The 9,937-nt window shown below is 41.5% G+C and overlaps 1 protein-coding gene across 3 annotated transcripts in view; it reads right to left on the bottom strand.

Annotated features, from left to right (window-relative positions):
- The window catches only part of ABCB7 (ATP binding cassette subfamily B member 7), a 189,798-nt gene that overhangs the window by 13,324 nt on the left and 166,537 nt on the right, over nt 1-9,937 (bottom strand). The window lies entirely within an intron of this gene.

Genomic DNA, 9,937 nt, shown 5'->3' with positions numbered 1-9,937 from the left:
TTGTCACCATTACTGGTACTCCTTCAGCAAAATCATATTAGAATTTGTGCATATTTCCTAGTGGTTAATTTAAGGCTCCTGCTTGATTGCAAGAAAGAACTATTTTGCTTAGCTATCTGATCCTAAGAGCATAGTCCTCAGCCTTTGCATGTATGGACCACAACACTGGCACAAAAGACCCCATGGATTACAATTTCACACTTTCTCATTTATCAATATAAATAAAACAAAATAAAATCCTCAAAGAAAGCTTTATCAAAAATTAACAGGAAAATATCTCAGCCCCAATCAAGATTGCAGAATGAGAAGCTTCAGGGCTGTCCCCCCCAGAAGTTTTGAACAACTAGTAAGAACTGGGAGAAACATCTTACTAAAAGCTTCCGAAAACAGTTAAAGGACTGCAGTAACAGGGTGATTGCCAAATCAAGAAAAGATTACTTGGCCCCTCCCCAGCACCCCACCAGGTCGATGGTGAGTTGGCTTGCACTCCCAGTACAGATCCCTGGATCCTGCTTTCAAGGGAGCACAGTAACTCTTGTGCACATACTAGAAACATGTATGTCTGGCCTAATCAGAACTTGTTCTGTTTGGAAAAGGTAGCCGAAAGAGTTCTCCTATAAAACATTGTGGGAGATCAGTCAAGTTGTGCTTCCTGGGAGAAGGGGTTGCTCGTTATAGGACATACAGTGCAGTTTCCAGAACCACAAGGAAACTGTTTTCTAGGAAAGAGTGGACACTCCTACCCTTTTAAATGGGAGAATTCCTAGGGTGAACACATGCACAAGACCACACACATGTGCAGATAGGACCAGGAAGGCCCCTATACTTTGGCCTGGAGCAATACTCTAAAATCTTTTTGTGGATAAACTGATGGAGAGCACTCCACTGGTCAATCTGTAAAGACTAAGAAAGGTGTTTTCTTTCCTTTTTTTTTTTTTTTTAACATGGGCAGGCACCAGGAATCGAACCCAGGTCTCTGGCATGGCAGGCGAGAACTCTGCCTGCTGAGCCACCATGGCCTGCCCGGAAAGGTGTTTTCTTTTATTTTCTTTTTTTTGGTCAGCTCTTAGCATTCACAGAAAGCGAGCTGGATAGAACACTAACACTAGCTGGATAGAAGCTTAAGGAACAGATGCCCCAAAGGTTAAATAAGAATAACCAATTTAGATATCAAAATGTCCAAGTTTCAACAAAAGATTACAAAACACACAGAAGCAAGAAGTGATGGCACAGGCAAAGAAGAAAATTAAAGTATTAGAAACTGTCAATGAGGAGGATTAGTTGCGGGACATTCCAGACAAAAGCTTTTTAAAAAATGGTCCTAAATACAGTTAAAGAGCTAAAGGAAAACGTGGAAAAAGAACTAAAGGAAATAAGGAAAATGACAGGTAAACACAAAGAGAATATCAATAGAGAGATGAAAATTATGAACCAAACAGAACTGAAGATGGTAGTAACAGAAATTAAAAGTTCCCTAGAGGAGCTCAACAGGAGACTGAAGCTGGCAGAATAAAGAATCAGTGAACTTGAGGATAAGACAATTGAAACTATACAGTCTGAGGAGCAGATAGAAGAAAGAATGAAGAAAAGTGAACACAGCCTGAGGAACCTGTGGGATACTCTCAGGATATACCAATATATGCACTGTGAGAATCCCCAAAGGAGAAGTGAGAAAGGAGTAGAGGGAATATTCAAAGAAATAATGATTGAAAACTTCCCAGATTTAAAGAAAAACATAAATATACACATCTAAGATGCTCAACAAACTCCAAATAGGATAAATCCAAATAGACCCACACAACGCCATGCTATAATCAAACTGACAAGAATACCAAAGATAGAATTCTGAAAGGCACCAGGGAGAAGCAACACGCCACATACGAGGGAGCCTCAATAAGATTAAGTGCTGTTATCTCTTTGAGAACCACAGAGGCAAAGAAAGCAGTGGGACGACATATTTAAAGGGTTGAAAGCAAAATATTGCCAACCAGTAATTCTATATTTAGTAAAACTGTCTTTAAAAATGAAGTGAGGATTAATACATTCCCAGATAAACAAAAGCTGAGGGACTTCATCACCAGTAGAATGGCCTTACAATAAATGCTAAAGGGAGTTTCTTAAAGTTGAACACAAAGGACATTAGACAATTGACTGAAGTCACATGTGTAAATACAGATCTCAGTCTCAGTAATGGTAGTTTACCAGTGTAAAGATAATGACATGGGTAAATATAAACACTGATAGTGCTGTATTTTTGGTTTGTAACTTCATTTTCTACTTACTACAGGATGTAAAAGGCAAGTGGACAAAATGTAATCAAGTCAGTTGTTTTAGACTCAATGTTTAAAGAAATAATTTGCGATGAGAACTACATAAAGGTGGGGGAGATGGAAGATTATAAGAATGCAGTGTGTGTACATTATTGAAGTTAACTTGGTATCAAGTCAAATGAAACTGTTCAAGACTTAGGATGTTAAATTTGAGCCTCATGGTAATAACAAAGAAAATATGAAATAATATGCAAAATTATAGAGCCAGAAAGTACACTACAGGTTATGAGGAGTCAGGGTCAGGGGCAATGGGGAATTAATGCAAAATGAGCATAGGGTTTCTGTTTAGGGTGAAGGGAAAGTTCTGGTAATGAATGGTGGTAAGGGTATTGCAACATTGTGAATATGATTACTCTCTCTGAATGGTATACTTGGGAGGGGGTGGAAAGGGCAGATTTATTTTATACATATGTTTCCATGATTATTAAAAGAGCCAAAGAGAAAATGACAATTAAATGAAATACATGACACTGGGTGTGAACTAAGAATGGAAGAGAAAAGGCTCAAAAGGACATCACCACGACATCAGAAAAACTTGAAATACAGAATGTAAGCTTTATATCAATATTAAATTTCTTGAAGTTCATGACTGCACTTAAGGTGATTACATAAGTGAATATCCTCATTTGCAGGAAAGGTTCATGGAAGTTACTATGTGTTCACGGAGTATAACGTGTGTAATCTGCTCTCAAACGTTCAGAATCTAGCTAGATAGAATGATATGGTAAAGGTGGCAAATGTTAAAATTGCTGGACCTGGGTATCTGGGAATGGTGGGGATACACTGAAGTTCTCTTTATGGGTTTGTATTATTTTTGCAACTGTTCTATGAGTTTGAAGTTACTTCAAGATAAAATTTTTAAAAATTAAAAAAGTAAAAAAATTAAAAGAATGGTATTTTTTTGCAGAAACACCAATGACATAAATTCAAAATAAATTATTTTGCCACAAAAATGTTCAAATATATTTTAAATTGTTTTTATTTGTATAAAAGCACAACACAGGGCAGTGCAATGGTGGCTCAATGGCAGAATTCCTCCCTGCTATGCCAAAGACATGGGTCTGATTCCCAGAGACTGCCCATGCAAAAAAAAAAAATCAATAATACAACACATGTAGTAGAAAGTAGTATTACAAAGAAGTCTTCTCCCTCATCCTTCTCTTCCTTGGATACCCCTTTCCTATTCACAAATTTGTAACTATTCCTTCTGGCCACACCTCAATATATTTAAATGATTATAATTATACTACTATTTCTTGATTAATCAATTTTTGGCATTATCTATTGATTTCCTATTATAGAAGATGGTGATTCAGCTAACATACCATCCCACATTCCCATTTCCCCATTCTTCACTCTGTCTCAATAACAGAATCACAGATTCTGGTTAATTTACTATCCATTACTGTGCCAGTTTGAAACTGTTGTGGACCCCAGAAAAGCCATGTTCTTTAATCCTGATTCAACATTGTTGGGTGAGACCTTTTGATTAAGTGGTTTCCATGGAGACGTGTCTTCACTCATTCAAGGTGAATTACTTACTGGAGTCCTTTAAGAGGAACCATTTTGGAAAAAGTTTCAGAGTTGATGATGGCAGAAAGAAAATGTCCCCAGGGAAGCTGTTTAAACAAGAAGTCAAAGAACCAGTGGATGCCAGCCATGTGCGTTCCCAGCTGAGAGAGGTGTCCCAGACTTACTGATGTTTCTTGAGTCAAAGTATCTTTCCCTGGATGCCTTGATTTGGACATTTCTATGGACTTAGAATTATAAATTTGCAATTTAATAAATTCCCTTTATAAAAGCCAACCCATTTCTGGTATACTGTTTTTACAACCACCTATCTTATCACTAAGTACTCCTTGTTAAGCCAAGTAGGTATGGTATAGGATTATACCTATTTTCTCATACAATTTTTTATTCTTCTAGGACTTAACTAAAACCTTGTTTTTTCATTTGCTTAGTTTTCTAATGTCACTATCGGTAATTTTCTCCAAAATTTATTCCAGAATTATAAAAACTTTCTGAATACTATTTTTCTCATAATCAACTATTTGAGGTAATCTATCGGTTCAAAATCCCCTCCCCCTTGAGATATTCCTCTTAGAGCTTTTAGGGACTTTAATTTCAATTCTGAAAATTTATGATAATGTCTTGGTGTTTTATTTTTCTTTCCTTTCATTGTGCTGGGTACTTGCTAGGTAGGTGCTGGGGAGACCATGGACATGCTCAGCAGCCATCTCTCAGCCCTCTCGTACTCCCTTCCTTTCCCCTCTATCTTGTTTGCGTGGAGATGTTTCATTATGCTTCGATTTCACAGCCACGGAAGACATTAGGTCTCAATGGTGGGAAACAAACCACCCAGAAATGGAATGGCTTGACCATACCATGAACCCAAAACTGGGACCATGCAGCCCGCGCTGCATGTCAGGACAAGAACTCTGCACAAAGGTTACCTAAAATATGCTTTTTGCTTGGTGACAGGGCCTCCTCCCACTGGGGTGTTAAAAAAACAAAACAAAACAAAACAAACTAACATTCAAACAGCACCGGACTCCCTCATCTATGATGTGAAGCAGGTGACATGGAGCTGTGATCCACTGACCCTGACCTGAGCAGTTGGCATCTCTGGGGGACCAGCCATGATGGGACTTCTTTCCCTAACCTTTTGGATGATGCGTGCAGTATAAGTAATAAAGTGGTCATTCATTGAGAGTATCTGTTGTATCTGAGCCTGCATTCCCATAATGCTCTGCCAGCAACTCATTCTACAGATTTTGGAGCAGTGAGCAGGATGTACAGTAAAGTATGGAATGAGTTGACTTTTTGGTGGTTCTGTTACATGTGGTGCCGGTTTGAAACCATTATGTACCCCAGAGAAGCCATGTTCTTTTATCCTGTTTCAATATTGTAGAGTGGGATCTTTTTGATTTTTTTTAAGGAGATGTGACACACTCAATTGTGGGTGGGACTTTTTGATTAGGTAGTTTCCATGTAGACATGTTTCCACCCATTCAAGGTGGGGTTCCTTACTTGAATCCTTTAAGAGGGTGCCATTTTTGAAAAAGCTTTAGTGCTTCCACAAACAGAGATATTTGGTGATGCAGAAAGAAAATGCACCTGGGTAAGCTGTTTGCAGGAGCCAAAGGACCAGCAGACAGAAGCTATGTGCTTCCCAGATTAGCCTTTCTTGAATCAAGGTATCTTTCTCTGGATGCCTTAGTTTGGACATTTTTATGGCCTTAGAACAAAAAAGTTGTAACAATATATTCTTTATAAAAGCCAACCCATTTCTGGTATATTGCATTTCCAGTAGCATTAATAAACTAACACACATGCTATCTGAAGCATCTTTGGGCAACATAAGATTTATGGCTCTGTGGGCTAACCTGAAGAGGTACCACTGCTTTACCAGCTTGGAGAGAGGTACTGACCTGCGGCTGGGGAACCAAAGGCATGCTGTCTCCAGTGATAAATGGGATTTTGAGATCCCCCCACATGAATGCCAGGATGTTGAGATGCCATACTGAGATCAATGAGGTTGGGGCTTATACCACCCAGCATACACTTCCCTAGTTCAGGGTGTCTTATTTATATTCTCATTTTGGAATCAGGCAAATCCACACTCAGTCCACCCAGACTGATCTTGAGGTGTGAGGCCAGTCATTATTCAGGAGACTATTAGAAGTAAATAGGGAATTTGGAGGTGAAAACTAATCTACACGCTTTTACAAAGAAGGAGATATGGGATTTGAAAGATAGTTATGGACAGAAGCCTAAAGGGAATCCCTTCCTGTGGCTGTCCTGACTTCATAATGAGGGCTCCAGTACCACCCTGATCAAGAAGGCTGAATGGAAGTCTTGGCTGCCTTGTGTCTATTCCCATCCTCCAACAAACTCTCAGCTGCAGTTAAAGGAGGTGGCGGTTGGGGGGTATGGGTGGGGAATGAGTAGTTGATGGTATAGTCACTCCTGATCTGCAGGCACAGCCTTGGTTTGTATCCCTCAGGGAGTGAGATGAGCATATCCCACTCTGGGTTGTTGCCTCCCCTGAATTCCAACTAAGCCTTGGACTAATGAGGAGGAAGCAGTAGACTTACTGTGACAAATGAGTGTTAATGCATGGGATTTAGCCCCTAACCAGAGTTTCAATTCATGGTGGGACACTGATGACTTTATTAGAAAGGGTAGCCCTATATGGAATGACAAGTTAGTTTCCTTCCTCACTCCAGGTCTTCCTCTGAGAGATGTTATTGAATGAGTTTATCATACCCTCCCTCCATCAGGCTTCAGTATTAAGAAGGTAGTCACTGTGGTAACTAACTGAGGAGCCAGATTGGCAGGTGGTAGGCACCTATTTGTTAACCCAGAAAATCCTGAGACCCACAAGATGGGACAGCAGGGACCCTTTCCTTTTGGGGCCACCAAGCTACCTTCTTGTGACTACTAGAGCTATGGGTTCTAAAGGATACCATACATGCTATATCCAACAGAGAACACTGGAAAAAATGTAAACTACAAGTAGGACCACAGGCTCAAAAGAGACAATCATGCCCCTTACCAAACCCCTCCCCATAATTCCTAGATACAAGCAACTGAAGAGGAGGAGGATCCTAAAGATCTGTCACCTCTTTGACCCGAGTCTGGCTCCTGAAAAGGACCTCTTTACTTAGACCTAAATTAAATATGGCCTAGGTGGGGTCAAGGGACCCATCCACCCCTGGGGAACAAAGGCCATACTCCCTTTTGGGGACAGTAAACAAATCTTTATGGCGCTTTTGGATGAAGATGGCCAGGTCACTATCATTCCAGGATATATAGAATCTGTGTGTGTGTGTGTGGGGGGGGGGGGCGGGGGGCGTGACAAATAGCACTGGGAGATTCTGGGTATTCTGTGTGGATAAGGGGTTTGGAGGTTATAGCTATCCTGAGGATTAGGCCCTTTGGGCCACTGGATGCCCCTGTGGCTATGTTTCCTGCAGGGGATCACATAGGGATTGATACCTAGCACCACTGTATAATCCTGCAACAGTTGCAGGGATACACTCCCCATCTCAATGAATTCTGGCCAATATGGTTTGGTAAGTAACAAACCATGCACCCACAACGTTCCCATCTCCTTGCCACATCATCCCACAGTGGCACCTCCTTGGTGGGGAAAAGGACAAAACTTAAATCATAAAGGACCTCCTATACACAGGTATCCTCCTCTCCACTATCTCTGCCTATAATAGCCTGGTGTGGCTGGTGAAAAATGGCAGCTGAATACAGACTTGAGTGCAGAATGTGCCCACAGTCCTATGCATTATGAGTCTCATGGAAGTTATTATGGCCTCCACTGGTCCTTACCCTCAAGTTTATATCATGTTGGTGGGCCAGAGCAAGGAATAAACTGTGTAGGGATTACAAACATTCCTAACTGGGCTTCGACTGTCTAGCTGAGCCAGAAATTCCAACAAGATACAAGGACTAGCCCAGCATTCTTGGGCAGCATATGGGCTGGAGCCCAGCACCAGATTCCCAATTAGGTAACAGACACATTACTGTCCCTAAAGTAACCTACTTCCAAAAAGGAGGTCAGGCAGATGACTGGGCTATTTGTATTTTGACACCAGCAGATTCCTCATCTTGGTAGCCTCCTGGCACCCCTATATTGGGCGACACAAAAAGCAGGTACTTTGCAATGGGGAATGGAAGAGAACAGGCCATGCAAGAGATAAAAGCAGCTGTTTTTGCCACCCTGACTGTGACCTTTAGAGCCTGAATCTCTGTTCGAGCTACAGGTTTCTGACACCCAGACCCATGCCAACTGGTCCCTGTGAAAGGAGGAAGCAACAAGAATATGCAGACCTCTGGGTTTTTGGACTGAGAAATTTCTAGACACAGATCACCACTGCTCACCCCTTGAGAGGCAGTTTCTGGTGTACTTACTATTGGGATTTGGTAGGAAAAGAAAGGATGTTGAGTGTTCCAAGGTCCTACTGAGGTCAGAAATACCCCTCATGCCCTGGATCCTATGTAATAAAAACACTCATCCAGGCAGTACCTGTGGTGGTTTGGAGCTGTACATATCCCAGAAAAAAAATGTTCTTAAACTTAATTTATTCTTGTTGGTGTGACCCCATTGTACATAGAACTTTCTGATGAGTTTACTTCAGTTAAGGTGTGGCCTACCTCAATCAGGATGGATCTTAATCTTACTACAAAATCTTTATAAGAGAATGAAATTCAAACAGGGGAAGAGAAAGTCACAGGAAACCAGAAACTGAAATTCAACAGAACCTGGAAGAGAATGGAGAGGCAAGGAGAGGCTGCTGTGTGCGTTGAGATGTGACAGAAAAGTTCAGGACCAAGGGTCACCGGCAGCTAGCCCAGAATGCCAGTCTTTAGGAAGAAAGCATCACCTTGATGATACCTTGATTTGAACTGTATGTTATCCTCAATACCATGAGCCAACATTGTTTAAGGCAACCTATTGCATGGCATTTGCTTGGGCAGCCATGTAAACTAAAACAGTGCCCCAAAACAGAGTATTATCAAATGGTAGCAGCACATTCAGGACCGTGCTCACCTGAGCCCCCAGGCAGTGACAGGTTTCCATGAGTGGGTGCCAGAGAAACCCCCTCAACAATGACCCTCTTGTAATACCAGATATGCTGGTTTGAAAGGACGTACGTACCCTAGAAAAGCCATGTTTTAATCAAAATCCCATTTCATAAAAGTAAAATAATCCCTATTCAATACTGTGTTTAAAACTGTAATCAGATCATCTCCCTGGATATGTGATTTAACCAAGAGTATTTGTTAAGCTTGGTTAGGTGACGACATGTCTCCACCCATTTGGGTGGGTCTTGATAAGTTTCTGGAGTCCTATAAAAGAGGAAACATTTTGGAGAATGAAGGAGATCCAGAGAGAGAGCAGAAAATGCTGCGGCACCATGAAGCAGAGTTCACAGCCAGCGACCTTTAGAGATAAAGAAGGAAAACGCCTCCCGGGGAATTTCATGAAACAGGAAGCCAGGAGAGAGAGATAGCAGATGACTCCGTGCTCACCATGTGCCCTTCCAGCCGAGAGAGAAACTGTGACTGTGTTCACCATGTGCCTTCTCACTTGAGAGAAACCCTGAACTTCAACAGCCTTCTCGAACCAAGGTATCTTTCCCTGGATACCTGTGATTGGACATTTTCATTGACTTGTTTTAATTGGGACATTTTCTCGGCCTTAGAACTGTAAACTAGCAAATTATTAAATTCCCCTTTCAAAAAGTCATTCCATTTCTGGTATGTTGCACTCTGGCAGCTAGCAAACTAGAATACCAGATAAGGGCCCTTTCCTCCCTACATTGTCATCCTGGGGACCTTGACTCAAGGATGCCCCTCTAGATGCTCAGCCCTGGTTCACTAATGAATCAGCCAAGCCGAAGCCATGCGGCATCCATTGGGCAGCAGCTATTTTTCTTGCCTTGAGTAGACTATATACAACCTCTGGCACTATCAAATAGGCTCAACAGGCCAAACTGAGAGTAGTCCTCTTAGACCTGGAACAGTGGGGACCCAAGCACTCCCATAACTCATGGGCCAACATCAACAGCTTAGCAGTCTCGTCATGT

This window comes from Tamandua tetradactyla, chromosome X (assembly GCF_023851605.1).
Source record: "Tamandua tetradactyla isolate mTamTet1 chromosome X, mTamTet1.pri, whole genome shotgun sequence".
In the NCBI taxonomy this organism is placed as follows: Eukaryota; Metazoa; Chordata; class Mammalia; order Pilosa; family Myrmecophagidae; genus Tamandua; species Tamandua tetradactyla.
The sequence above is the reverse complement of the archived record's forward strand: the minus strand, read 5'-3'. Positions and strand labels throughout refer to the sequence as shown.